Raw genomic sequence first — 25849 nt, 5'->3', positions numbered from 1 at the left:
GAAGTTGGGGGGAAGCAGACAACTCCACAGGAAGAATCTTTTGTCTCTTCGAGGACTCTGGGAGGTAGCAAGGGAGTGTGAACCTTAAGGTGTGAAACAGCTGTGCACTGCCTTTTGTTCCTGAAGAAGGTATTTAACTGAGAGCCATGCTAGGCTCAGTGAGACTCTGCTGACCGTCTGCCCCGCGGTCATGTAGGCTCTCCACCAAGCTTGGTTGTCTGTTCTTTGTGTGTTTTGATTAAAGAATGTTAGCTACCGCTCACCGCTCGTCTGCAGGCTTTATTTAAATGGAAAACTTCCACAACACATAAAACATAAGGTATAGCAACAAGAGTTTACATTTAGAATCTAGCTGCAGTTTTAGGCAAAAACTTTGGCTAAGATGTGATTGTCAGCTTATTATTGTAATTCATATTTTGATATAAGAATAATGAACATCTTTGCAAAATGTCACAAATGTTTCCTCATTATGTTAATAAAATGTAATCAAGTCCCAATTACATTCAACACCTCGCTTTTACTATCTAGTTAGAATTTCTGAAGACATAGCTGCTGTCACTGCTTAAAAACGTGTTTCTTTCTTGTTCTTTATCCTGTTTCCTGGAACCTCACACCTTTGTTCAGTTATCTCTTTCCTCTTCTTTCCTCTTAACTTTCTCGAGTCTTCATTCGCAGTTTGAGTGACAGATTTAGTTCGCAGTTCAGGCGGTGAGAGGCTGGTTCTATTTCATGGGCTTCAGTCTATTCCAGTTGGGTCATGACTCTGACAGTTGCAGTGTGATCTTAGAGCCTGTTCCATCTCAGAAATATTGTTTTAGACTATCATACAGTAACAGTCCGCTTGGATGCCTAAAACCATATATGCCAGTGTCACTTCAGGCTGAGGAGATGTCACAGCGTTTATATAGTGTACAGTATACAGCCTAGTCACTGTGTGAGAAAAGACAACCATCAAATCCAGTTTGTTTAATTTTTTATACAAAAACAGCACCCATATTTGCACAGAAACAGTCACAGGCATATTTGCATTCACTTATTTAGACAACACAGTAGTGAAATTAGGCTTTTATTATTTTAGGACAGGTTTTATTGCCAGCTTTTTTTTTTTCATTTTATTATTTCTATCGCATGAAATCACCTGTGTCTCTCAGCGCTCTTGTCAAGTGTGCAAATGGTGTCATGTGTGAGCTTAGCAACGTTAGTGCATGTTTTTTATGTGTACACAAATCTCTCAAAGACTCCCTTGTAGACTGCTGGATGGCCATAAACACATGGACACATTAATTAACCGTTTGAATGTGTGTGTGTGTGTTTATGTGTATGTGCGTGTATGCGTGTGTGGTTGGGTGGATGATGGCGGTGGGGTAGGGGGTGGGGGGTATCATCCCACGGTGGCCATGCATCCATGTGTGCACGGTAGGGAGGACAGCCACTGTCACTGAAGAGCAAGAGGCAGAGCGGTCCCTGGCAGCTCGAGAGTGGAACTGATCCAAACAGTCCTTTAGCCCATTGTTATGCAGGATAATCCAAAATCTGGCAACCAGCAGCAGCACCAGGTGGTCCTGTCAGCACACAGAAGAAGAAGAAGGACTGGAAACAGGAATGGAGCATGCTGGACCAGCCCCGAAGGACTGAAGATGTCTGAGCGACGCCAGCTGACGCAAGAGGACATAGACTGATGTGTGGTAGTTAACTGTGAAATGAGACAGAACAGTTTTCTTTGTACTCGTGAAAAGCTATTGGCTGTATGTATGTATGAATATGTGCATACAATAAGGTTTTAATGTGAGCATGGACACAAAGAGAAGGGTAGCAGTGGTTGCATCACTTTCTAAACAAAAAAGTTTATGTTTTTAACTTTGTTTTTTTGTGATACTCAGCAGAGCGGTAACCCTGTAAATAAAAAATGCTGCGTAAAATTACTCTGACAAGGACTGACTGAATCTGACTCTAAGTGGGTGTGAAGGACGGAGCGATCTCCAGCAAGATCTGAGACTGTACCACATTTCTGCAACCTCAGGGAATGTCCGCTGCTACAGCTAGTAAACACACAAAAAAAACAAAAAACAAAACAAGACATGACCTACATGGAGCAATTCTACATCCAACAATTCAAGCTGCTGATGTGAGCTGACATTGGCTGAATGGGCAGCTAAAAAACAAGAGAACATAAGAAAACTGAGCTTTTTAAGTGCATGAGTTTTCATCCATGTAACGTCACATGTTTCAAGCTCGCTCTCATCAAAAAGTGAAGCAGGAGAAAAGTTGAGTTTTGCACTTCAGGCAGTCAAAGCTTGCACTTGTAGCATGTAGCATGTCTGAAAGTGTTCTTGCAGTTTAGTTGTGTATGCATGTCTGTAATCACACTTAGTCCAGCCTTGGAGTGTCTCTGATGGCTTTGAGATACATATGTTTGTTCTCTGCAAGGCCCGGTATAAATGATCCAGCCAAGTGGAGCTCTCATCGCTCACAGGGCTGAGCTCATACACCATTACTCAGCCTTGATCAGCTGGATCTCCACCTCCCTCCCTATGAGAGGGGCAGGAGGAGAAATGAGCAGAGATAAACATCCAAACAGCCAAATTCAGAGTGGAGAGGGACTGAAGGAGGCACACAGAAGGGAGGAATGGGGGAGATGGGAGAAAACAGAAAGATAAATATACAAGAAGGATGAGAGAGATGAAAGAGGAGTGAAATGCAAATCACTTACCTGGAGAACAGTGGTGTTTTTCTTCTGTTTGCCTCCTGAGAAAATAACTAATTGATCTGTCCACTGTGCGATTACCTCTCATCACAGGCTGATTGACTGTCTGTCACACACACTCACTCTCTCTGAATGCTCAAATGCACAGGGCATCCATCTCCATCAACCGCACAAGCTGTGCGCGTGCCTATGCGCGTGCGCCCAAATGCACAGGCCATGACAGGGACCTATCACACCTCAGCATCATCAGCCCCACTCTGCTCCTCCCGCACATGCAGGGAGAAGAGACGGATGGGGGGGGGGGATTGACAAATGACGACAGCATTGTTTAGATGGGAGCTGTCGAGATTGTGACCGAGTGAGTCTCAACGGCACGGTGGCACATAGAGCAGGCTGGAGGACGTCATGGATGGGAATGGGGTAGGTGTGGAACCAGAGCTCTGAGCAGCTATATGGCCGGCACGTTTTCCAACAGGATTACCAGTCAAGAAAATAAAAAAGTTATAGAGTGAACGGCTGCCATCGAAAGCTTCTTGATTGGAGCTGCCTCGATCTTGTTGAAGGTCTTCTGTTCTGACTTTTATTATCCGACCTTGCAGCGACATGAAGCCGTACAAGTTTTTTCAACTATGAAAGAAACGAATTAAGTGGAATTGTTTTGGTTCATGAGCGCAGCATTAGGCAGGCTGTAACGCTCGGGTCGAAAATGGGTTGACCGCAAAGCCATAGTGAGGTGAAGCTCGCTCTTTCAGGGTCAACTGAGCTGTGGCTGTGTGCTGTAATAGTGGTCAGCCTATCCCGAGTGCAGAGCCAAACAAAAGAGAGGAAGGAGAAAAAAAATAATTCATCCTTTAACAGATGAATGTGACCCACAGAGCAGAGACACAGGCAGCATATTTCATATCCCAGGCTCTCTGTGGACACAGAAATTGAAATCACACATCCTGAAGATTTATTTGTACTTTTCACCAGTAGAATTAAAATGTTTATTATCCATCTCTTTCTGTACTCTTATATACATTCATATATAATCAAAGTACAACAATCTGCTTTAAGTAGTCTGCAACACATTTAAGTCAAATGTACTGACAAGACAATCCTTATATTGCAATTAAATGCTTAGGTCGGTTTTACGCCTGATAACACTGAATCTCAGGATCTTAGCAATGATGCATTACATGCTTTACATTCCAGATTTTGGTAGAGGGCCTGTCAGAGGTTCCTTCTCCAAGATGACCCCAAATGACCTCTGACTGCAGGGTCAGAAGTCATTTTGGGATACGGAGAGCAGAAGGAGAGGAGCTTCAGGCAGCGTTGCCAGACGTTTTGTGCGGGTTTTTGTTTTGTTTGTTTTTTCATTATTCCCCACTGCCTACAAGACTGTTATCGCCCTGCCTTATCCCAAGTGAAGGAGCCACAGTGGACGGAAGGGGATGTAAAACATCCACGCGTGCGTAGATTCAGGCCTACTCCTCTGACGACAAGCAGTAGATATAAATCGAACCCAATCTGAGCAGTCGATTCTCGCTCACCATAATCTTGTTTTTAATCTATAAAGTTCCAGCCTCTGATTTATTGCTTTACTTTTTTTTTGGGCAGAATAAGCAAACCAGTGCTAGAAATCTTTCACTGATGAGTTTGAGTTTAACATGAATAGTTGTATTGAATTAACACCGAACTACATTACTACTCATTTCATGCAGTATTGTCTCATCCAACTACAGTCAAGTTCATTTCGAGTTGATTGCTGTGACCTAATAGAGAGGAACATTTACAAGACTTTACACATCAAAAAACAATAAAAACCAAACCAGTGAAAAGGGCTTAATTTAAGACCCCCAGCATATGGCGTGCACATCTGGCATCTGCTTCCTTTTACAACTTCGCCAAAAACTTTTCCAAGGATAGCGAGGAGACTGGAACATTCGAGGGATGTGCTCAAGTTCCACCAGTTTCTGTGAAACAGGAAGGAAGGAGAAAACAGATAATGAATGTGAATGTGCAGAAACACAAAGCCCTTCAATGGCAATTACCACGCACTGCCTGGCACAGCTGACAGTTTGAGAGAAGCGCTCTTAACGTGTTTTATTCTTGCAAACAAAAGACAAAGACAGACTAAAGCAGATGCACAAGAGCTGAACTGCCAAAGGAGCCAACAGGCTGTAGCCTATTCAACTTTTGGACCATTTACATCACCCCCGACACCTCCTCGTAACCCTCAGCATTTTCCTGGCCTTGACATCTACCTGAAGGTCAGTTTGTCATTCATGAAACATCTCCCCCTGCCGTTATATTTCCTGCCCTGTGTCATTTCATTCCCTCAAATATTTCATCACATCAGCTGACAAACTGTGAAGTACCTCGCTGCTGTCTTTGTCTTCTATCCAACCTCACAAGCCTCACAACTTCCAGCATTTTTGTCACTGTGGCATGCTGCTTCAGAATCATAGGAAACAATGAGGGAATCAGAGGGGAGCCATGGTGTGGGCTGTCTATCTGCCGCTACTGCTAATGAGCTGTAATCTGGAGCAGTAGGAGGCAGTGCCTGCTCACAAAAATGGCTGTTTCTTGGTACATTTGTTCACTAACAAAGGAGGAGGCAGAAGATCTTAGGTCCTCATTTCCCAAGAACAAAGGGAGCAGAGGGAGACAGTGTGGGAGCTGACCTTCTGGTGGGTGATGAGCCTCCTGTTTGTATGTAAGACTAGAGTGTGAGCAATCTAGGCAGGCAGGTGGAGAGTTCAAAAGCAGCTGCTCTTTGGCAAATGTGCCAGTCCAGGGTACTAACACTGTGCCTTCTCTCCTTTTCAAATCCCACTCCTGCATCTCCCACCAGCCACCCCACTTCAGTGGATCCATCCTTTCTCATTAAGAAAAAAAATCCCTCACCTTTTCTTTCAGACAGCTCGCTAGACCACACAACCCTGCCTCCTCAACGCCGCATCGTGTGTGTCCTTGTGTTTCATCACCCACCAGGTTTGTCTCTGATGTTTGCCATCCAGCTCAGATCTGCTCGCTGTGGGAAACAATAGAAATGGTAAACAAGGCTGATAAGTTAAAAAAAAAAAAAAAAAACTGCCAACGTGAAATGATCCCTGCTATTCATTTCCAGCCTTGAAAATTCAGCACTTCCTGTGTGTGCAGGGTAGGAAACAGAGGTGGTAATATGTTTCAATGACAGCACTGACTGCTCGGGATAGAAAAGGTTTATGTCCACAGCAGCAGCATAAGCAGAGAGAGAAATTTATTTCAATTCATACTTGCCTTGCAAAAAAAAGGAAGTGTCATTGGGTTACCAGAGAAAAACAAAATGCTTCGAAGGAGAAAGATCAAAGAGGAGAGAGCAGGAAAAAAGAGGAAGGCTGAGCAGTCTTTTCCACCTCAGGGTATCTTGCTAAAAGCTATCTGTTCCCCTGGTGATGGAGTGCAGCGCAAGTTCTGAGGTTTGGAGAACAGAAGCTTGCAAAAACTCACATGCACATATACGCACACACACGCACACACAAACACCCTTTGCTTCCATCAGTCCTCTCTCCATCAAATTTGTCCGTCCCCCTTCAATCATGTCTCCTACGGTAGCTTTGCGTGGCCCCTTCACCCAGCCTGTCGACACTTCATTAGCAGGCATCTGTTAGCAAGTAATCTCATCTTTCTACAGTTGAAATATCCAGCAGCTCTCTTAGCATTCTGCAACCCAAAAGCAGGAAACAAGCCAGGCTCCAGCAGCAACCACGGCCAGCCTCAGCCCCAAACAGAATCAGTCCTGCTTTATTACATGTCAGCATCTCTTCTTTTCATTTTTTTCTTTTTTTTGTCTGGGGAAGAGATTATGCCCCAGGCCAGCAAGGGATGCAGCAGCAGTGGGATTGGAGGGAGGGCGATGAGGGAGTCTATGGTGAGAGGAAGAAGAGGGAAAGCTCTGAATTTCTCATCACTCAAACCACAGGTGTTTCTTTAATACCTTGCTTTGTTGGAGGTGATGAGGAAATGAGGGGGGAGGGTTGTTCTCCCCCCACTCTTTTCGCTTCTTCTTCCCTCCAGGACTCTCGCACAATTCTCTCCGTTTAAGACAAAGCCAATTTGATCTCCACTTTGGAACATATGGTGCGGCGCCCTCCTTCCAACATGCCTGTCGCCCTGCACACAAAGGCCACTTCCTCAATATATTCTGCTCCAGCTATTACGAGATTCATCAAAAATTAAAGCGGCAGTCGAGAAAGGCTGCAGGGGAACGCAGAACTCCTAAAGCAGGAATCACAATGCAGATACATGACTGAGGTTGAAAATCTGGTCTGTTTTATCATATTCATAGAGAAACACACTTCCACATATGGTGGGAGATAGCTCGGTTGCCCTGTTTGTAGCTGACAGGCTGTTATGTGTGACTCACTATGTTCATATTCAACACGCCAGGCTGTTGCCACCCGCCCTCCTTTTCTTTCTCATCTCACTTGGTGATAAATACGAGTAATAAAGGAGATACATTAGCAGAAGATTGTCTTTTTTTTCTTTCATTTTACAGGGAGACAGAGATAGATATTGATCATGTGGTGAGACATTGTCTTGCTAGGCCAATCTGTCTTGCACTGCAACTGGTAACGCATCAGCAATAATGTGCAGTGCTACAGGGCGAGAATCACTCTTCTGTATATGAAGATATTTATTCTTCACATTTACCATAATGTTAGATATTAGACCTTTTCGTGACCCTCTTACGGAAACCAGGCCAAAGCTACTTATATGTTCTAAGCATATCGTTAGATTACTTTTAGTAGTTAAAGATAAAAAAAACAATGCCTTGTAATTTAGATATCTGCATATGAATTTCAAAAACTTACTATTTTCTCATATAGCGCCAAATAACAACAGTCATCTCAAAGCCCTTTATACTGTAAGATAAAGACACTACAATAATAAAGAGCAAACCCCAACAATCAGATGACCTGACGAGCAAGTATTTCATGAGAGTGGTAAGAAAAAATTCCCTTTTAACAGGAAGAAACCTCGAACAGAATCAGGCTCAGGGAGGAGAGGCCAACTGCCGGGACCGGTTTTGGAAGATGGGAAATATAAAAGAAAAAAGACACGCTGTGAAAGAGAGCCAGAGATTAATAATAACTAATTATTAAACACAGAGTGGTGTGTTAGCACATAGAGAGTGAAAAAACGTGAGTGAAGAAGAAATGCTCAGTGCATTATGGGAGACTTCAGGGTCACCTGATCCAACCCTAACTATATGCTTTATGGAAAGGAAAGTTTTAAGCCTGATCTCAAAAGTAGAGACGGTGTCTGTCTCCTGAATCCAAACTGGGAGCTGGTTTCACAGAAGAGAGGCCTGGAAGCTGAAGGCTCTGCCTCCCATTCTACTTTTAAATATTGTATATTGTAATTTAAATATTATAGTGTTCGATAGGGTGAGAGCAGTGTGCTCTATTAGGGTGATATGGTACTATGATAAGATGGGGCCTTGTATGTTAGCAGAAGAATTATTGAATTCAATTCTGGATTTAACAGGAAGCCAATGAAGAGAAGCCACTATGGGAGAAATATGCTCTCTCTTTCTAGCCCCTGTCAGTACACTCGTTGCACCATTTTGGATCAACTACAGGCTTTTCAGGGAGGTTTTAGGACAACCTGAAAATAATGAATTACATTTGTAAAGCCTAGAAGTAATAAATGCATTAACTAGTTTTTCAGCATCACTCTGAGATGTGTTACTAAATTTAGAGATATTGGGCCTGCAAGAAAGCAGTCCTACATTTTTGTTTAATATACTAAACATAATATTTAAGCTCTTGTATTTCTATCGATCACACAATTGATTCAATCTATTAGATTGTGCATTGATGTAGCTAAAACTCTGCCAGTATGGACACAAACTTGTTTGAATGGTTGGAAAAAGAGGGGGGAGATTTTGAGGGAACATGCAAGGATTTTTACTGCTTTAGCAGCAGGAAGCACCTGCGCCACAACTAACTTACCGGATGTGTCTGTCAAATCTGCTTCCCAGGTGGCAGCCTTGCATGTGTGCGTGAAAGAGCTGTGTTAAAATCTTGTTGACTGTGTCTGCACACCTGTCTGCGTTTGCAGGACAGGTAGATTTGTGTGCACTCGTGACTGAACGCGTTGTTTGTGTGTTTGTCAAGTGATGTTCATATTTTAAGAGATAGACAGCGCTCATACACAGGTCAAGCCTAAAGGAAACCAGACGGATGTGTGCACTGGGCTGTGACCACTAACAGTTGTGCGAGCCTTTACTGTGTCCATCCCTTCATCTCCCCTCATCTTTCTTTCCTTAGCATCATCCCCTGTTTTCAGAACAAGCGAGGATACAGATTGTCTCACTCGATCAGCCTTGACTGCTCGACAGCATTTTCTTATTTACTGTTGTTGGTTCAACAAGTTTGGCTCAGTGAAATTTAAATCTCAGCAATACAGACGACCAAAATATAGCAACAGTCCCAACCCTACCATATGCTAATGGTAATCACTCAAATCAGTAAATGTGTAACATTAAATGTCATGTTAATTTTCCTAATCAGAGCATAGACAGTATTGAAGATGGATGGCGCTAATGTGACATCACCTGACGCTGGTTTGTAGTCCTGGTTTTAAGTTTCGAGATGAGCAGTTGCCATCACTGTTGCCATCTTTATGATACTCACTGGCTAACGACTTGTCACAAGTCATTAGCAAATAAGCTTTGAGATTAGCACAGATAATCCTCGATTTTTGAAACAAATTTAAAAAACAAACTTCCTTTTCTTTTTCTTTTAATTTAACATGACCTAAAATGACTGAGCCCATCTGGATCTCCTTCAGTAAGTGTTCCCGAGGTCAATAGAAAAGAGTTTGTTCTTCCATAAACTTCTATAGGACCAGACGTCTTTTTGCAACCACAGCTGTCGCCTACTGATTGAGTGCAGGTGTAAAGCTTCCATCGGCTTCCTTTCTTAAATCCATGTTTTACACTGTCTATGCATCACAGCTACACCAATCAGCGATCAAGAATTTGATGCAACAAATCACAGCCCTATACTTTTCAGCAAATAAAGACCACAAACACCCGACTAGTCTCAACCACTTCTTGTTAACACTGTTTCAATAACATAATAATATTCACTTTTTTTGACAAGATATGGCAAAAATTAATGTCAAAAGATAAAAAGGGCATTTTGTCTTAGCTAGCTTAGGCTGCAATAGCCCACAATAACTCTGACAACATGACTGATGTGATACAGTATATTGCAGCCAGTTACAGATGCTACAGGTGCTTTACCAACTCATTTTATGTCAAAACAATCCTGATTTCAATACATACAATTACAAAAATACTGTGAAAATTCTATAATAACTCTCACAAAGACGGTTACTCTAACCGGAGACCCAGGCGAGTTTGAGACAGGCCAAGATTTTACAGAAATAACTGTAACTAGATGCCCACACTGTTAAAAAAAACATCTTAAAAAAACGGTAATATTCCGGCAGCTGGGGCGCCAAAATACTACCGTAAAATAACAGAAAATAACTTCCTCATAAAAATACGGTTATTTCCAGTAATGACAATACTGTTTGTTGCGCTAATTTTACACGGGATCTTGCCTTTTCAAGTGATTTTAAACATTAAATTAGGAACATTTTAATGTGATTAAACAATGAAATTATCTATAAATAGGAAAAAAAAACAAATCCTAAAAAAACAGTAATATTCCGGCAGCTGGGGCGCCAAAATACTACCGTAAAATAACAGAAAATAACTTTCTCATAAAAATACGATTATTTCCAGTAATGACAATACAGTTTGTTGCGCTAATTTGACATGGGATTCTGCCATTTTCAAGTGCTTTTAGACATTAAATTAGGAACATTTTAACGTGATCAAACAATGAAATTACCTATAAACAAGGTCAATGAATGTGGCAATATGAATCATAATACGTAAATGTACAGAAATATACAGTTAACAGTTGGTTTAAATAATAATGGATTGCATGCCCTGGGACAGAGGCGAGGCTGCCATATCGCACCATCAGCCCCTCTGGCCATCACCAATAGGTGAAGAGTCCTGACCACGGACACAACGACCAAGAGTGTAAGAGCCGGGGATCGAACCGGCAACCTTCTGATCACAAGGCGAACTGCCAACTCTTGAGCCACGATCGCCATAAACAGCAAAGATAATAATACTTATGTGATGTAACACAAGCTTATAGGGATCATGTTATATACTTTTCCATAGCATTACATTTGAATTCAACAGTTCAATCTTTCAAATAACGGACAGATATTTGTGAGATCATGATACATTTGTGAATGTATTTTAACAATCTAAATATGCATATGTACAGACAGATACATTTAATAATCATGAAAATTATGTTGTATTACATTAGAGTGATTTAACGTTAATTTACATTTGAAATGTGAAATCACGGTCTATTTACGTAACTTTAATGATATTCTAGAAGAACAGAACAAAACTGTAACATGCACAGTAAAATACTTTTATATTAGGATTTTTTCCTACAGTACAGCCATACCCGCGACCTTGTGGTTGTTAGTTCACATTCATTGGCCGATGCTTAGCGTCATGTTATTATGTGTCCCAACATCCAGTGGCAGGTCACATTGTTTTCATGGCCACACCCTCACCCCAGGTGCAGAGGCCTATTTCTGTTCAGGAATGTTGTGAATACTTTGAGATTTATATTAATTACAATTCCTACCTCCACATTTATTTTTTGAAATATATAATTAGCACAGCGTGGCTGTGCAATGTTTTATATGTTTTTTTTAGTTTTTATTCCTATTAATTATATTTTCACTTGTTACCTCTGAATTATTGAATCAGACCTAGATGACATGAAATTTTCAGCAAAATTATAATTCAAATACTCCTTTATGTATTGATTATTCTCATTAATTTTCAATCATTTTATATATTTTTCCATAGTATTACATTTGAATTTAACAGATCATTCACATAACAGAGAAATATTTGTGAAATTATGATACATTTCTGAATGTATTTTTACAATCTAAATATGCATATGTACAGAAAAATATATTTAAAAAACAAGTAAATTGTATTTTACTATATTTACAGTGATGTTATGTTATTTTACCTTTGACATGTAAAATCACAGTCTACTTGTGTAAATTTAATGATATTCTTGAAAGACATTACAAAACTGTAAAATATACAGTAAGATACTTTGACATTACTATTTTTTGGAACAGTGCAGAACAGGTGATTGTATTGCCTTAAAAAATCTTCTTGCCCCCCTGAGAAATATGATGGATTTCTCTATGTACAAAATATATCAGATTTTTGTCTCTTTAACTGCTGTGCTATCACCCGAAGCACATTGTTTGAACTTTGCAAACTCTTTCTTATTCACTGCTTAGGGAGGTGGAAGGAACCACACTTTTTGGACAGGATCCATTTTGGCTGTCAGGCAAAGGAGGAAATGTTCTCCACTTTAAATCATTTTGAAGAGTGAGACAGGCAGTAGCCATTCTACAATTCAAAACAGTATTTGCTGGCATGAGATTTGGTGTGTTTGCATGCATTGTATTTCATTGCCAAGCATTTTATTTGTATTAAGTTACTGGTATAAAGGGCACTGACAATATCAGTTGCACTGGATTTTTCTCGTTTAAGGCTAATAACAAATTAATACATATTCCACTTTCAGCACATTGTTGGTTCTTCAGTTCAGCTACACCAACGTGCTGAACACACAGCCGCCTGGTAAATATTCCCACACAAGTCAGCTTATATTTCTGCGACAAGATCTCTGTCGTCCTGCATATATTTGGAGAAATAAATCCACAAAAACCATTCTGCCTCTGCATGCACATAAGGGGAGCTGATTTAAATGGTTTCTTAAATGATATATAAAGCAGTAAATCTCTATGCATGGAGTGCGGCAGAAGGCACGAGCACTGCCAGGTGAAAAAAGATAATGGTCGAAAAGAGAAAAGGGGTTATTTATGATGACAATGACGCTTTTGTTTTTTTCCCAGTTGCAAAGACTGACGACGTGCTTGAAGTACACGCGGCGGGTAATGAGAAGCTGTCTGGAGAGAAGAGTTTCCATTCGCCAGTTAATTGTGGAACTGTGACACACATTTGTATGAGATAGCCATACTTTGACCAGCACCACTGGAGACAGCCCTCTATGTCCAGTTTTTATCTGGTTAACAGTAACAAAAAGAAATATGTGAAAAGCAAACATAAGTTCAAATTAAAGGTATCATAGACATCTGGTTATTTCCACTTAGCATTAAAGCTTTTACTATAAAGACTTCCTGCGCCTTGAATACAGTCGGTCTGTTGCTAACTTGAGACCCCTCTTGCATTTCTGTGCACAAAAGTTACCTTTAAATAAACACCCGATGCACACATCTACCGGTACTTCAGTGGCTCTATGTAAAGCAGCTGCAAAGAAAGGCTGATAGGTGGCAGAGATCATATTCATGCTTCACATTGTAGAAGCCATATCAATATTCCATGTCCATCTAAGTGTCGGGCCATGAGAGTTGATTGATGTGTTTTCGCGGCAGTGGTTAGAATGTGAGCCCGGGAGACACGGGGGCAGCAGTGAGTGAGCGCTCCTGCCTGAAGAACACAAAACTCCATTTTCCCCACAACACAAAGTCAAGACAGATCACTCAGTTGGTTTCAGGATTAACTACTGTTTATGTATATGCGCGTGTCACTGGTAATAAATGTACACAGAACATGCAGACGGGGAATATGCTAACGCTTGAGTGATTCTGCAGACATTTCAGAAGGTGAGTAATTATTCAGCTTTGCTGCAGATACTACTGGTCCCTAACAGCACTTCAGATGAACTGTTAATATTTATTATCCTGAGGAGTGCAGCATACCGGATTAATTATTCACAAAAACTATTACATGCGTGTGATCCATGCTAGGCTTCTATGCAAGGCTCCAGCTTAATAATCACAGGCATTTGTTATTAATGTCTGCAACATGTCAGTGTACAATAATAACACATGGAGGAACAAGTCAGTCATCTCGAATGTTGAAGGGAGGCAATTTCAAAAGTATACAGTTATTTATGTTTTCCACAATATTAGGGTGGAATGATGGAATGGATTACCCGGGTATCAATCATTGTTTTCATTTTTTTTCTTCCTATGACAGTATCCACATGGGAAGGTTTCAGGCTGATATAAGCTTGTTTTCAGCGTATTTGGATGGATATTTGTCAGGTTGTGCCTGAGGCCATCCTGGCTTGGTTAACTAAAGGAAACATGTCAGATGAAACTGCTTTGATTAAAAAAAACAGAAAGAAAGTTCAGAAGAACCCAAAAGGGACAACAGAACTAATGCAGTAGCTATGTGAGTAAGCAGCTGATCGTACACCACATGGCTAGAATACAGCGGCCTGGGTTTGAGTGTGACCTTTGACCCTTTGCTGTGTGTCTTCCCGTTCTCTCTCTCACCATTTTCCTGTCTAATACTTAAAATCAAAAGCTAAACCAAGGTAACACGTGCCAAAATGGGACCAGGATAGAGAAGTGTAATGAGCAAGAAGTGCAGTAATCATATTTACATAAGCCAACATTTACTTTAATAACAGCTGGAAAGAGTAAATTTCACTTTGCATACATACATATACCTAATAGATTTAATAGAATTAGTGAAATAACTGCAGATTTAAGCATACCACCACATAAAAGGTATATTTTACTTAGCTCTTTATAATCCTGAAGAGCTCAGCTATATCTGTCTTCATACCATTGAAGTTTGTTGTGTCTGTGTTGGCGCGCAAAGCGGCCACTATCTGTCACTGTCTGAGCCTGGCTCTGTTGTTCTGTCAGAGACTTCCTGTGCCTCATAACCAGTCTATTCTGGCATCTCTGTCTGAGTCTGAGCATGAGCCTCAGTATATATCAGTTTCCGTGATTTAGCCAGCCCCTCTCTCTGAGACTGAGACAGTTTTTGCTTCTAACTTTCTACATCTGAACCTGAGCCTGAGGCCAGTCACCACTTATATCTGTTTCTCAGTCTATTCAAGACCCTGTCCATCAAGCCGTCACCCCGTCACAGTCAGATATTTGATCTCAGGAGTTCTTGCTTTATCATTTGAGTGCTCTAGGTATAGTGTGTGTGTGTGTGTGTGTGTGTGTGTGTGTGTGTGTGTGTGTGTGTGTGTGTGTAAGATTTGAATAGAAGGTGGGGGGGACTCCTGTGCTCACGTACCTTAGATGTTGAAATTGGGGATATCTGCTGTTACTTATATAATACTGGGTAGTTTTGGTGATTAAATACCTACAATATGAGTGAAAGTGACAGAAAACAACAGCTGAATAAAAGAGGCACACAGTGATCCCAAAAGAGACTCGTGACTGATTTCTTTGCTGTTTAGACCAGCATTCATTCTTCCTTGTTGAATCTTTGCCACTCTTCCAAGCACGAGTGTTTTCCAATAAAAACCACACCTGGTGTATCGAGGCACCATTGCCAATGGACACCTTGTGCTTTGTCTACTTTCAGTGTCTTCCATCTTTCTCTTTCTACTTCAAATGTTCATCTTTTGGGATTTTCCATATTCTGACCGGTTTTATTTACCCTCTATTTGCATTTAGATACTTCTCTCTCCTTTAGAGGTCAGCTGACACATTCACCTGTCTTCCAGTGTTGTCTCCTCAGTCCCAGTGAATATATGGCTTTCAGAGTCTTTGCCAGACAGATTATGTTGCCAAGCTGCCACTGCATACGGTCTGTTGCCTGCTACCTGCTTGTATCTGTCTCTTGTCTGATCACCTGTAGCTTCTTTGGATTTGTTAACCCGATTTGACTTCCTAAATATGAGAGCCAACATTTTTTTTTTAAATTAGGATAGATTTAATCAGCATGTTAGACCTCTGGAGCTGAAAAATGAAGCCAACACCAAGATGCCAAAAAACTGCCGTTCCCCTCTGGTGGCCACTTGTGGCTGGCTCCAAAAAAGCGAGTCAGTCCAAGCAGATCGAGGTAAATGGAACAAAAAAATATGACGACTGATGAAAAGACAACTTGCGAAGAACTTGAAAGTAAAAGGCAACCTTTGGGCTTCTGCTATTAGATCTAATTGGCAACACTTGTCTCAGCTCTTCTTCTTACTTAGTGTAGATGTCTGGAAAGTCTCTTCATTTAAATTCGAATGTTTACTTTCAAAGGCTAATAGAGTGGCCACTGGATGATTTTTCCACAGAGTTTTCTGTCTTTACTACACTCTGCATTAAGTTGTATCAATGTTCACACATTACTGTTAAAATGCAGGCTGTACTGTATGTAAGTAATAATGCATGTGATGAATCTCACCTATTAAAAAAGTTGCATCAACATAAAAAAAATCAGGCTGTACCGTAGAAAACCTGGGGCCCTAATTGTCAAAAGTGCAAGCAAAAGTAGGGGCAAGTGTACCTGGACCTGGGATGTAGAGTATGTTTGGGAAGTGTGAATGTGTGTACAGCGTCTATTTCTGTCTGTCTCCACGTTGGGTGAGTGCCGAATGTTTGCTTATGTGTATGTGGGGGTGGGAATGCACGTTTGTGTCTGCGTGCGCCTGTTCGTCTGTGTCTATATGTCAGGTCGGGTCTTAGACTCCACCTCTCTGGGAACACCTCAAGCTCTCCGAGGTATGGAGGCCTATCTCCCCTCACCACACTCCCTGCCGGTGGCTGATGCCCTCAGACGTTGGTACGTTGGTGGTTCTTGGTGTCTGGGGCTGGGCGCTCATGTGTGTACCAGCTCACTCCTGGTGCCTGTGGCCCGGCTGGGCCCATTCCTCAGGCCTCTGGGCCTGGGGCTCGGTCCTCTCTGGCACAGCTAGCTGCCGGCAGAGCCCGCGAGCACATCACTGCAACCCCCTTTGGCCTCTGCTCCGTGGCTGCTGGGTGACCCCTCGTCTGGGGCTCTCCTCAGCTCGTTCCAGGAGGGTGGCACGGTTGCCCCTTTGGTGGTCCTTCTTGGATCCTCGTACTCTGGGCCCTCTGGATGTCTGGGGCCTGGATCTCCTCCATACCTGCTTCATGCCCTGGGGGACGGGGCTATGGCTCCCCACACTCCCTTGCAGATCGTTACATGGAGAAACCTTTTGAATACAAGCGTGCTGATCCACAAAGGTGTGCACACAGGTGTACACACAGGTGTTCACAGACACAAACTACACCTTTCTTGGCTGCTACCTCAAAGCACATATATTTAATATTTATTATTGCTGCACAATAACATTAAATATTTTGTAGTACTGTTAGCTAGTTTATCGTGATGGTGTTGTATTTATTATGTTGTTCTTTTTTGTTTGTTTTCTCTTCTGGTTTTTCTTCTTCTCTCCTTTCTCACCGTCTCTTCTCCCCTCTATTTTGTCTTTCTCTCCCTCTCTTTCTTTCATTCTTTCTCCCTGTCCTATCCCCCAGTCATGTCTGTCCCGTCTGTAACAACTGAAAATAAAATAAAATAAATACATAATAATAAAAAAAAGATAGCAACTTGTAAAATGCAAAAAAAAAGTGCAAGCTCTAACTTGAATTGTTTTTGTTTAATATTCTTTTTTTTTTCTTTAAATTGTGTAGTTTTACTACAATAAATGTGTACTCTGTACTGAAATATGTGTACACTGAAATACTACATAGTACATAGTACATAATACTACAAAGTTCATGGTTGATATTGCTATCTTTGCAGCTATAATAGTTCGTCTACAACTGATATTAATCAAGCTGTTACTTTATTGGGGATTTAGTCTCACCAGCCATGCACTACTAAGAAATCCAGAGTACAGCTTCCTTCAGATCAATTGATCTTGGTAGGTAGAAACTATTTGTGGAAGCACTGCTTCCCATAGACGTTGGTTTTAGCTACAGAATTCTAATTAACATAGCTCAATATTGAGTGTTACCATGATAAATAACACTCGCTTTATCTCACATGCTCCTTTTCCCTTAATTGAATCAACAGAGAAATTGACATTTTTTTTCTTTTTCTTGCTAAACAGGATGTTCGATTTTTGCCTGGCCAGATGGGGAGCAAACCCTTGGGGACTGGGGCGCTCTGATGACCTTGGGATGTTTTACAATCACATCACGACCTTGCCTCAGAAAACACAGAAGGGCAAACCAAGGAATCATGCCGTTTTAAACGTTTTACAGTGGTTTATAACACATTTACTCAATGACTCCTTAATACTGACTTTAATATGAGAAATGTTTAAATGGTACCCGAATACTTTCATACAAGGTGTGTGTCGGTCCTGCTCACTAATTTCACCCATGTCACCATAATTGATGGGTAGAGGCAAAAAGTCTTGTTTTTTTCTTTCTGGTTAATAACTGTTGAAGCTTAAAAAAAATCCCATTTCAATTTCATTTTTCAGGTTCATATTTTTTGAGAGGAAACATTAAAGTCAGACACTAATTTCTTATCACAGTGCAGGTAAAAGCCCAATGAAAATACCTGACGCCTCTGGTAATTCAAAAATCATTCATCACTCATTTTTGCAATAGTGCTGTGTTTTCTTCATGTCAGGGTGAGACAAGGACAGAGTCAGGGACTAATTTGCAGTGTTTGTTTGGGGGGGAAGTTTTTTATATTAATACGCTATTTCAGAGTGAAAATAAGTGAACTCTAATGGTCCAAAATGTGGTCCAGGAAGTACAACAGGCCTGCAAAAACTGCCAGTATCTCCAAAAAGATAAATAATGGACCTCTGTGCATGGAAGAGATGCGTCAGGGGAAATGCTGCAAATGTGGTTCTTAACAAAAATATAAACTGATATGTTATAGCTGTATTTTTGTTTGTATGGTTTGTTTAGTTTTTAACCAGTATTAATTAAAAACCAATCTCAGCACAGCATGGTTGTTGCTTGGTTTTAGAACTTCGCCCACATTGGACTGCAGCACTGAGTTTTTAGCGGCCTGCTGTTGCTGTTGACATGATTGGGTTTCTTCACATCCTTTCTGAAACCACACTGAGGCTCAAACTTGTGCAAAAGACGACCTGTTTGCATACTCCAAAATACAGGAGATTTCAACTCCACATTTCTTTTAGGTCCAACATACAATTAGTGGAGTGTCTGGCGGCGTAAAGACAGAAGACAAGCCACTGTGCAACAACGGACATGAGGATCTATTGATGCTGAAGCACAGAGCACCTCATAAGCAGCTAGTGCTAAAATTACAGCGCTTTATATAAATGTCTCGTGCCATGGCAAACTTATTTTCTCAGACTTGTGCCTTGAGATCCCAAAACTCTATTTCCCACAACTATGTGCAGGAAATGGTTGTTCAAATAAAAAGTGACATGAATGGAGTGAAAGTCTAAAATACTATGCAGTTACACTTCAACAATAGTGGCTGAAAAAAGATTCAAGTAGGAAATCTAATTAAATAGAGATGCAATCAACTAGCACTCTATTACTGAGGTGTTAGCAATTATTTTTTTCATTTTTATCCATTTTATTTGTGAGCTTATTTCACACATTATCTGCAGGAAACAATAGGAGGTAGCGGAATAGAAGTGGACCATTCCTCTCTGCAAGGGGAGGTAAATAGACAAAGATTGAAGCCAACATGGAGCAGAAGCACACTTATGCCAGAGAGACATGGAGGACATTCCTTTCTCAAGGAAGGTCATGAAGGGAAAGGATGCAGTCAGTCATATTTTTACAGCTATCAAGTGGCTGTGCTATTGTAATAATAAGTCAATATATGACAATAATAATAAATGTTATTGACAGTCTGCATGTTTGTGTCACGGCTGGGGCAGCAGTCGTGTGGTGTTGTGAGAAAAGGACCCAAAATGCAGGTACTGGCTGGGGTGCGAGTGAGCGTTTATTTACACTGACCGCAAAGTTACAAAAACAGGAAATAAGGACTAGGTAGCTACTAAAACCTAGGCTGTGAAAAACTAATAAACAAACCTTAAAACATAAGGACACGGGATGATACGTGGAGATGACATGAGAATGCAGGGCAGAGAGACGCGGAGTAATACTAAATAACACAGACGGAGAGACAACGAACACAGGCAGGCACACACTATATACACACAAGGTAACGAGGGAATGACACACCAGAGGGGAACACAGCTGAACCTAATTAGGCACGTTAGACACATTAGACCTTCAAAGTAAAACAGGAAATTCACAAACTGTTCTACAACACAAACTCAGGGACACGAACAGAGCACAGGGGGAAGAACACAGGTAGGAATAATAAAACACTAACCACAAGAACCAAACCCTAAGAACTAATACAAAATCAGAGGAAACTAGAATATAATGACAATAAACTCAAAACGCTGGGTCAGCAATCCAGGACCATGACAGTTTGGGAGCAAGTAGAAGAGAGCCTGGAAAGGTGGAGGTATGCACTAAGAAAAAAAAGAGGGATGAAGGTCAGCAGAAGCAAGACATACGTGTGTGAATAAAAGGAAGACAAGTGGAAATATGAAGATGCAAGGGGCAGAGGTAGTGAAAATGAATACGTTTAAATACCTGAGACAGTCCAAAGAAATGGACAAGAAACAAGAGAGGTAAGGAAGAGAGTGGGTGGAGATGAGTGTCTCGGATGATTTGTGACAGAAGGATAGCAGCAAGACTGAAAGGGAAGGTTTACACGATGGAGACCTGCTATGATGTATGGATTGGAGATGGTGGCTCTGAAAATAAGACAGGAGGCAGAGCTGAACATGATTTTCACTGGGAATGAGCGGGATGGATGGGATTAGAAATAAGTACATCAGAGGGACGGCTCGGTGAGCGGTTTAAAGACAAAGTTGGAGAGGCAAGGGTGAGATGTGCATATATACGTATGCAGAGGTGGGATAGTGGATATATTGGTTGAAGGAGCTGCCAGGCAGCAGGAAAAGAGGATGACCACAGAGATTTATGGATCTAGTGAAGGAGGACATGCAGAGGGTTGATGTGACGAAAAAGGATGTTAGAGATAGAGCAAGTTGGAAGTAGATGGCCCACTGTGGTGACCCCTAAGTGGTGCAGCCAAAAGAAGAAGAAGACGTTATATTAACTCTGGGATTTAAAAAAATACAATGAAGTCTTTTGAATAATAGGTGTAATCAGCATATATTTAAAAATTCAGCCCTAATGAGACAATTGTAACATTGTTCTTCTTTATTTAAATGATGAGGTCTCAAGTAGTTTATCTGTGTAAGTACTAAAGTTTAGGACAATTTAAAACATTTAAATAGCCATGCTCAATCTAAAAATCGTTAATATTAACACCAAAATGCATTTCAACAGAGTACTGTAAAGTCTGTCTCTCTAAGGAAGTGCTCACCATTAAGCCATTTTCAGATATGGGATATTTAACATAGCTTAATTTATCATCAATCATTCTGTCATTCAGACATAATTAATTTTTACATACTGTCCCTAATGGCTTTGAACATGATAGAAAGAGGAGCGGAGTGCACACAATATTTGCCATATGCATTAGAGCATCCTCACTCTGCCCAGGTTATTCCCTAATTGGTGTTTGGAGATGCTGCTGCGGAGGTGAAAGTGGTGAGAGAAGAGAAAGACATCAGGCTCAGAAATTCTCTAAATAAGTGATTTTGAGTCATCTTGATAGGCTTCCACTCTGCACAGCCTAGTCTTTCCTTTCCTAGTTCCTTGCCTCTCTACAAACTCTGCCCCATTTTGCTCCAGGATATAGGCACCCTATTGTTGAGTTGATTAGCAATTAAACTGTTAATTAGGATAATGTATAGGTTAGAACCAACAATTTATGCCAGAGACTGCTGTTTGTGAGGGGTCTTATTGAGGGTCTGGTAAATCCCCTTCTTTAATTTTATCACCTATGGATGATAAACAGAGGACACGAAGCTGCCATTATAAGCTTATGACAGACGGCCACAGCTTACGAGTCTGAAAAATAAAGCTAACCTGATCTTAATAAGTGTCTTAAAACTGCATTTTTTTTAAATGGCCAATAGGGGGTGACTCTGCCAGTTACACAAAGACTTGAGACCATTTAGAAGTTATGAGAAAAAGGCACAACATTTTTGAAGAGGGACCAAAAAAATCTGTTGAAACTGAGGTTCAAATTCTGCTATTAAGTGACAAATACAACAGACAGAGGAAAAGCAGTTTCCCTGAAATCCCTTTACTCAGTAATGATACGTGTTCAACTCAGCTCTTATTGATCCTAGTAACCATGTCCTTGAACTGGTAATGGCTTAATGGAATTGCATCTACAATATTGTTAGACTTTCAAAGGGAACACACACATACTGTCCATAACAGACTGGGGCTGTATTGATTCTACTTTATTAGATGACAGGGATTACGATGATTTTAATAATGACTGACATAGTACAAAGTTGAAGGAGCTTAACAACATAACTGAAGAGAATTTATTTTTTTATTTTGTTCATTTTTTTACCTTTATTTAAGCAGGAAAAAATACGACTCTTGAGGGAAAAAATAAAAAAATGATTCTGAAAAAGTGTCACACACACACACACACACACACACATCCAAATCTACATACTAGAGATGGCACGATACCACTTTTTTATGTCCGATACCGATACCGATATCATAAATTTGGATATCTGCGGATACCGATATGAATCCGATATAGTGTTTTTTAATCAACAAAACTGTTTTTTAAATATCTTGCTGCATTTTGTATAAGTTCATACTCAAGTTTAAAACAACAACTACACTAAAGCTATTCTGTTATACCTGTATGCAAAAAAAAATATTTCATAGTTCAGCAATACTGATCAATCTAATAAACTTAAACCTACACCATCCTCCCTATTCTGGTATTTTAAAGAGTACTTAGCGTAAATATTAAGCAACCTAACTAATAGGGTTCCAACTCCCAGCAACAACAAAAATAAATAAATAAAAAATAGGGAACCACCCCTCACGCTCCACCTCATGATGCTTAATCGACGTAATCAACCTTAATTTGATGCAGTTTTTTAAAAAAAATGCACAGAAATCAATTATTTTTCAAGAAATATTAAATAGATTCAACATCTTTCTTCAACAAAATTGCAGACTGCACAGATGGTACCTTCCCAAAGGAAAAAGTACTATAGCTTACTAGGGTATATATATTAGATTTAATAGTCACTATATACAGTAATGGACTTCTATTCATTTTGCATCAGATTAAAACTTTGGGTGTCAGATAATTATTTATTAAAAGATAGACATTTTAAATGAGAATAAGAAAGAAAAGTATGTCTTTGTGCCCCCTTTTCCCCTGTTAATGCCCTATCCGCCCCCCTGGCTAAACTTTGCTAGATCCGCCCCTGCACAGTTACCAGCGTCAGCTACGTAGAAAAAGATCCTCGAGTAGAAAGTAATATTAAATACATTCTAACAACAGCTGATCAAGCTTAAACGTGCTGCTGTTGTTCAGGCGCTGGTTTCCTCTTTCTGGTGCAAAGTGGGCCAAAAGCAAACAAGAGAGACGGAGTCGCCACAGAAAAGCCGATCAGCTGATCATTAAGCAGTTTCATGATTGAAGTAGCAGCAAGAAGAGGCAGTCGCTTGTTAAGCTTAACCCAGGAATGCTTTACAAACATTCAGAGATGGACTTACACACTTGCTTTACTTCTCTCGGGATAACTTTGTCGGAGATGAAATGCCGGGTTGCTAGCGAAGCTCCAAATGCTATCCAGACCACCTACAGGTCCCGCATGCCACAGCCGCTCTATCACGTGATGCATACTGCTCCGATGTGCTAACGTTCTGAGGTGAGTTACGGCGTGTTGCAAGTTTTGTGAGGTGCTTTCGTGATATTTAATGGATCGGATTACATTTTTTATTTTTCTCCGATATCCGATCCAGTAATTTAGGTCAGCATCGGACCGATACCGATACGTAATATCGGATCGGTCCATCTCTACTACATACTAGTTGAATATGGGCAATAAATATTAAAATAAAATACAGAAAGAACCAATATTTTTAAACTTCAGTGTCAATAAAGAAGAAATACCTTAATAAAAGTAATTGGCTATGACCAGAATCATCCATAATAGTGTTCAGGCATGAAGTAACTGTATCCAAGTCATTTAAAATCACTTGAAGTTAATTCAGTGAGGTTGTCCTTAAGCTTGAGATGATTCTGTAGATGATTGCACAAGAGAAGAGCTGCAAATTTGAATGCTCTTTTTCTAATTTCAGAGCGAACTTTGAAGAGAAAGAATGAATCTCGGGACCACAAAACTCCCAAACTCTTCTGATGAATACAAATCAGCAAGTGTAGTGGCAGTAAACCAAGAATAGACTTATAAATAAGAATATAGCATATTTCAGCATCTTCTACGGAACCATAGTATGAAACTCCCAGCTGTAAAAACATTAGGAAACTGCCCAAACAAAGCTCACAAATGTCATGAAAAAGCCCATCAACAGTCTATTGTTGTACATTTCAGTCTTCAGCGTCACCACTGACATTCAGACCAGCATTGCCAGGATACGGATCTTACTCTACGAGGAGGGTCAACGTGGTTCAATGTGAAAAGCGGCTTCAGGGTTCGCCAACTTGTCGAGCCATAGCAGGTACATTTAATGACAAGTTTTGTTCACATTACGGGCGCCAACATGAACCCAAAAACGACACCCTCACCTGCCATGTGTTGCTAACACTCTACAGCTAGGTTCTTCTGCCACGGAGAAGTGTTGCAGACTGCAGTGCCAGTCAAAGGTAAACAGATGTAGTTTATAAAACTATGTGATTTGGAAGCAGTCAAAAAAGTGGGAAATACACCATGAAATTGAAACATGTTTTGAAAGTCATTTTCATAACTGCATGTATAACTGTAATCAGCATCTGCGACAACTAAAATGTGAGAGCCTCCTGCAGGTGCACACGTAAAAAAGCTAAGAATGGATACGCAGAAATCCAAATATCCAAATTCAAACTCATAATAGAAAAATATCATAAATTGAAAAAGGCAAAACAAAACACTCTTATTTAACTTTGCTCACATAATCTCTCTTGCACCCTCTCTGACACACACAAATGTTGTGCATACGCACACACACACAGATGGCCCTGTGAAAGCCTTTATTGATTGGACTGCAGGACAGAGGGAGGACACAGCAGTGGAAAAATACATGCCAAAATAATTTCCTAGACAGCTGGCCCTAACCAGCCCATCAACTGTCTTAACCTATTAGAATAAGGTGTGGCTGAGAGATACATTTGGCACAGTGATGTTTATTTGATTTTCAGTATGACATTGTTCAAATGTACAAATTACTGTGATACAATGCAGGGAAACACAGTCCCTCACACGACTGCTGCACTTAGCTCAGGGTAGGTGTTTGGCAGCGTCCAGGCTTGCAGTATGTAATCTATCACAGGCAGACCATCTACATTAGTGCCTGGCAAGAATGAGGGTTAGTGGAGAGGGGTGCAAAAGCGCTGGCACAGAACAAAGATGTGGCCTAGTTTGCCCTTACAGATGTGTGCAGTGGAAAGATCAAAGCTCCGCAGTGCATCGCGTGCTCGCAGAATAAAGAATCAAAATTGTTACCTCATGAAGAAGAAGAAAATATATAACGCTGCATTTACCAGAGCAAAAGCACGATGGGGTCTGTGTTTAAAATGAGTTGCCACGCCCATACTGTTTGTTGGTAAATTACTCTTCCCTAATTCCTCTCAAGTGGCACAGCAAGATCTAATAGTCATCCACAATAATAACATCAATAGCCATTAAACAAGACCAGTGATTCAGTCTGGAACCCATTTGGGGAATTTCTAAACGAGTCATCAGACTTTTCTCCATCTCACAGGACAGGCCTGGCTCGGTCGTTCTCCCATCTGTCAACAGATTTCCTCCATGCATATACAAACTGCATAGCAAAGTCATTACACCCCTCAGAAAAGCCAAATGTAAGTGTATGAACGCTAAGGAAAAACCACCCTCCAAATGTTATATTTAGCCTGCATGGTCTGGTAACTTCCTTTATGTTCTCCAGACTCAATCATAAACACACTTCAGAGTCCCACAATAGTTGGCAGAATTGAAACGCGACAATTATACTTCAATTTGCTCAAATGGATGGAAATGACTCAGTAAAGGCCAAAACTTACCAAATGAGTTTTCGAGGTTTCCGTTTACCCTACAA

At 40.7% G+C, this 25849-nt stretch overlaps 1 long non-coding RNA gene across 1 annotated transcript; it reads right to left on the bottom strand.

Annotated features, from left to right (window-relative positions):
- Positions 1-967: 967 nt before the first annotated feature.
- LOC120742341 lies at positions 968-25849 on the bottom strand. The gene is made up of 3 exons (XR_005697846.1): positions 25815-25849; positions 5594-5720; positions 968-4659 (listed from the first exon to the last, which is right to left on the bottom strand). It is a non-coding gene; the product is annotated as an uncharacterized LOC120742341 (long non-coding RNA).

This window comes from Simochromis diagramma, unplaced genomic scaffold (assembly GCF_900408965.1).
Source record: "Simochromis diagramma unplaced genomic scaffold, fSimDia1.1 OVJJ01000079.1, whole genome shotgun sequence".
Taxonomy (NCBI): domain Eukaryota; kingdom Metazoa; phylum Chordata; class Actinopteri; order Cichliformes; family Cichlidae; genus Simochromis; species Simochromis diagramma.
This window is presented reverse-complemented; position numbering and strand designations above follow the sequence as displayed.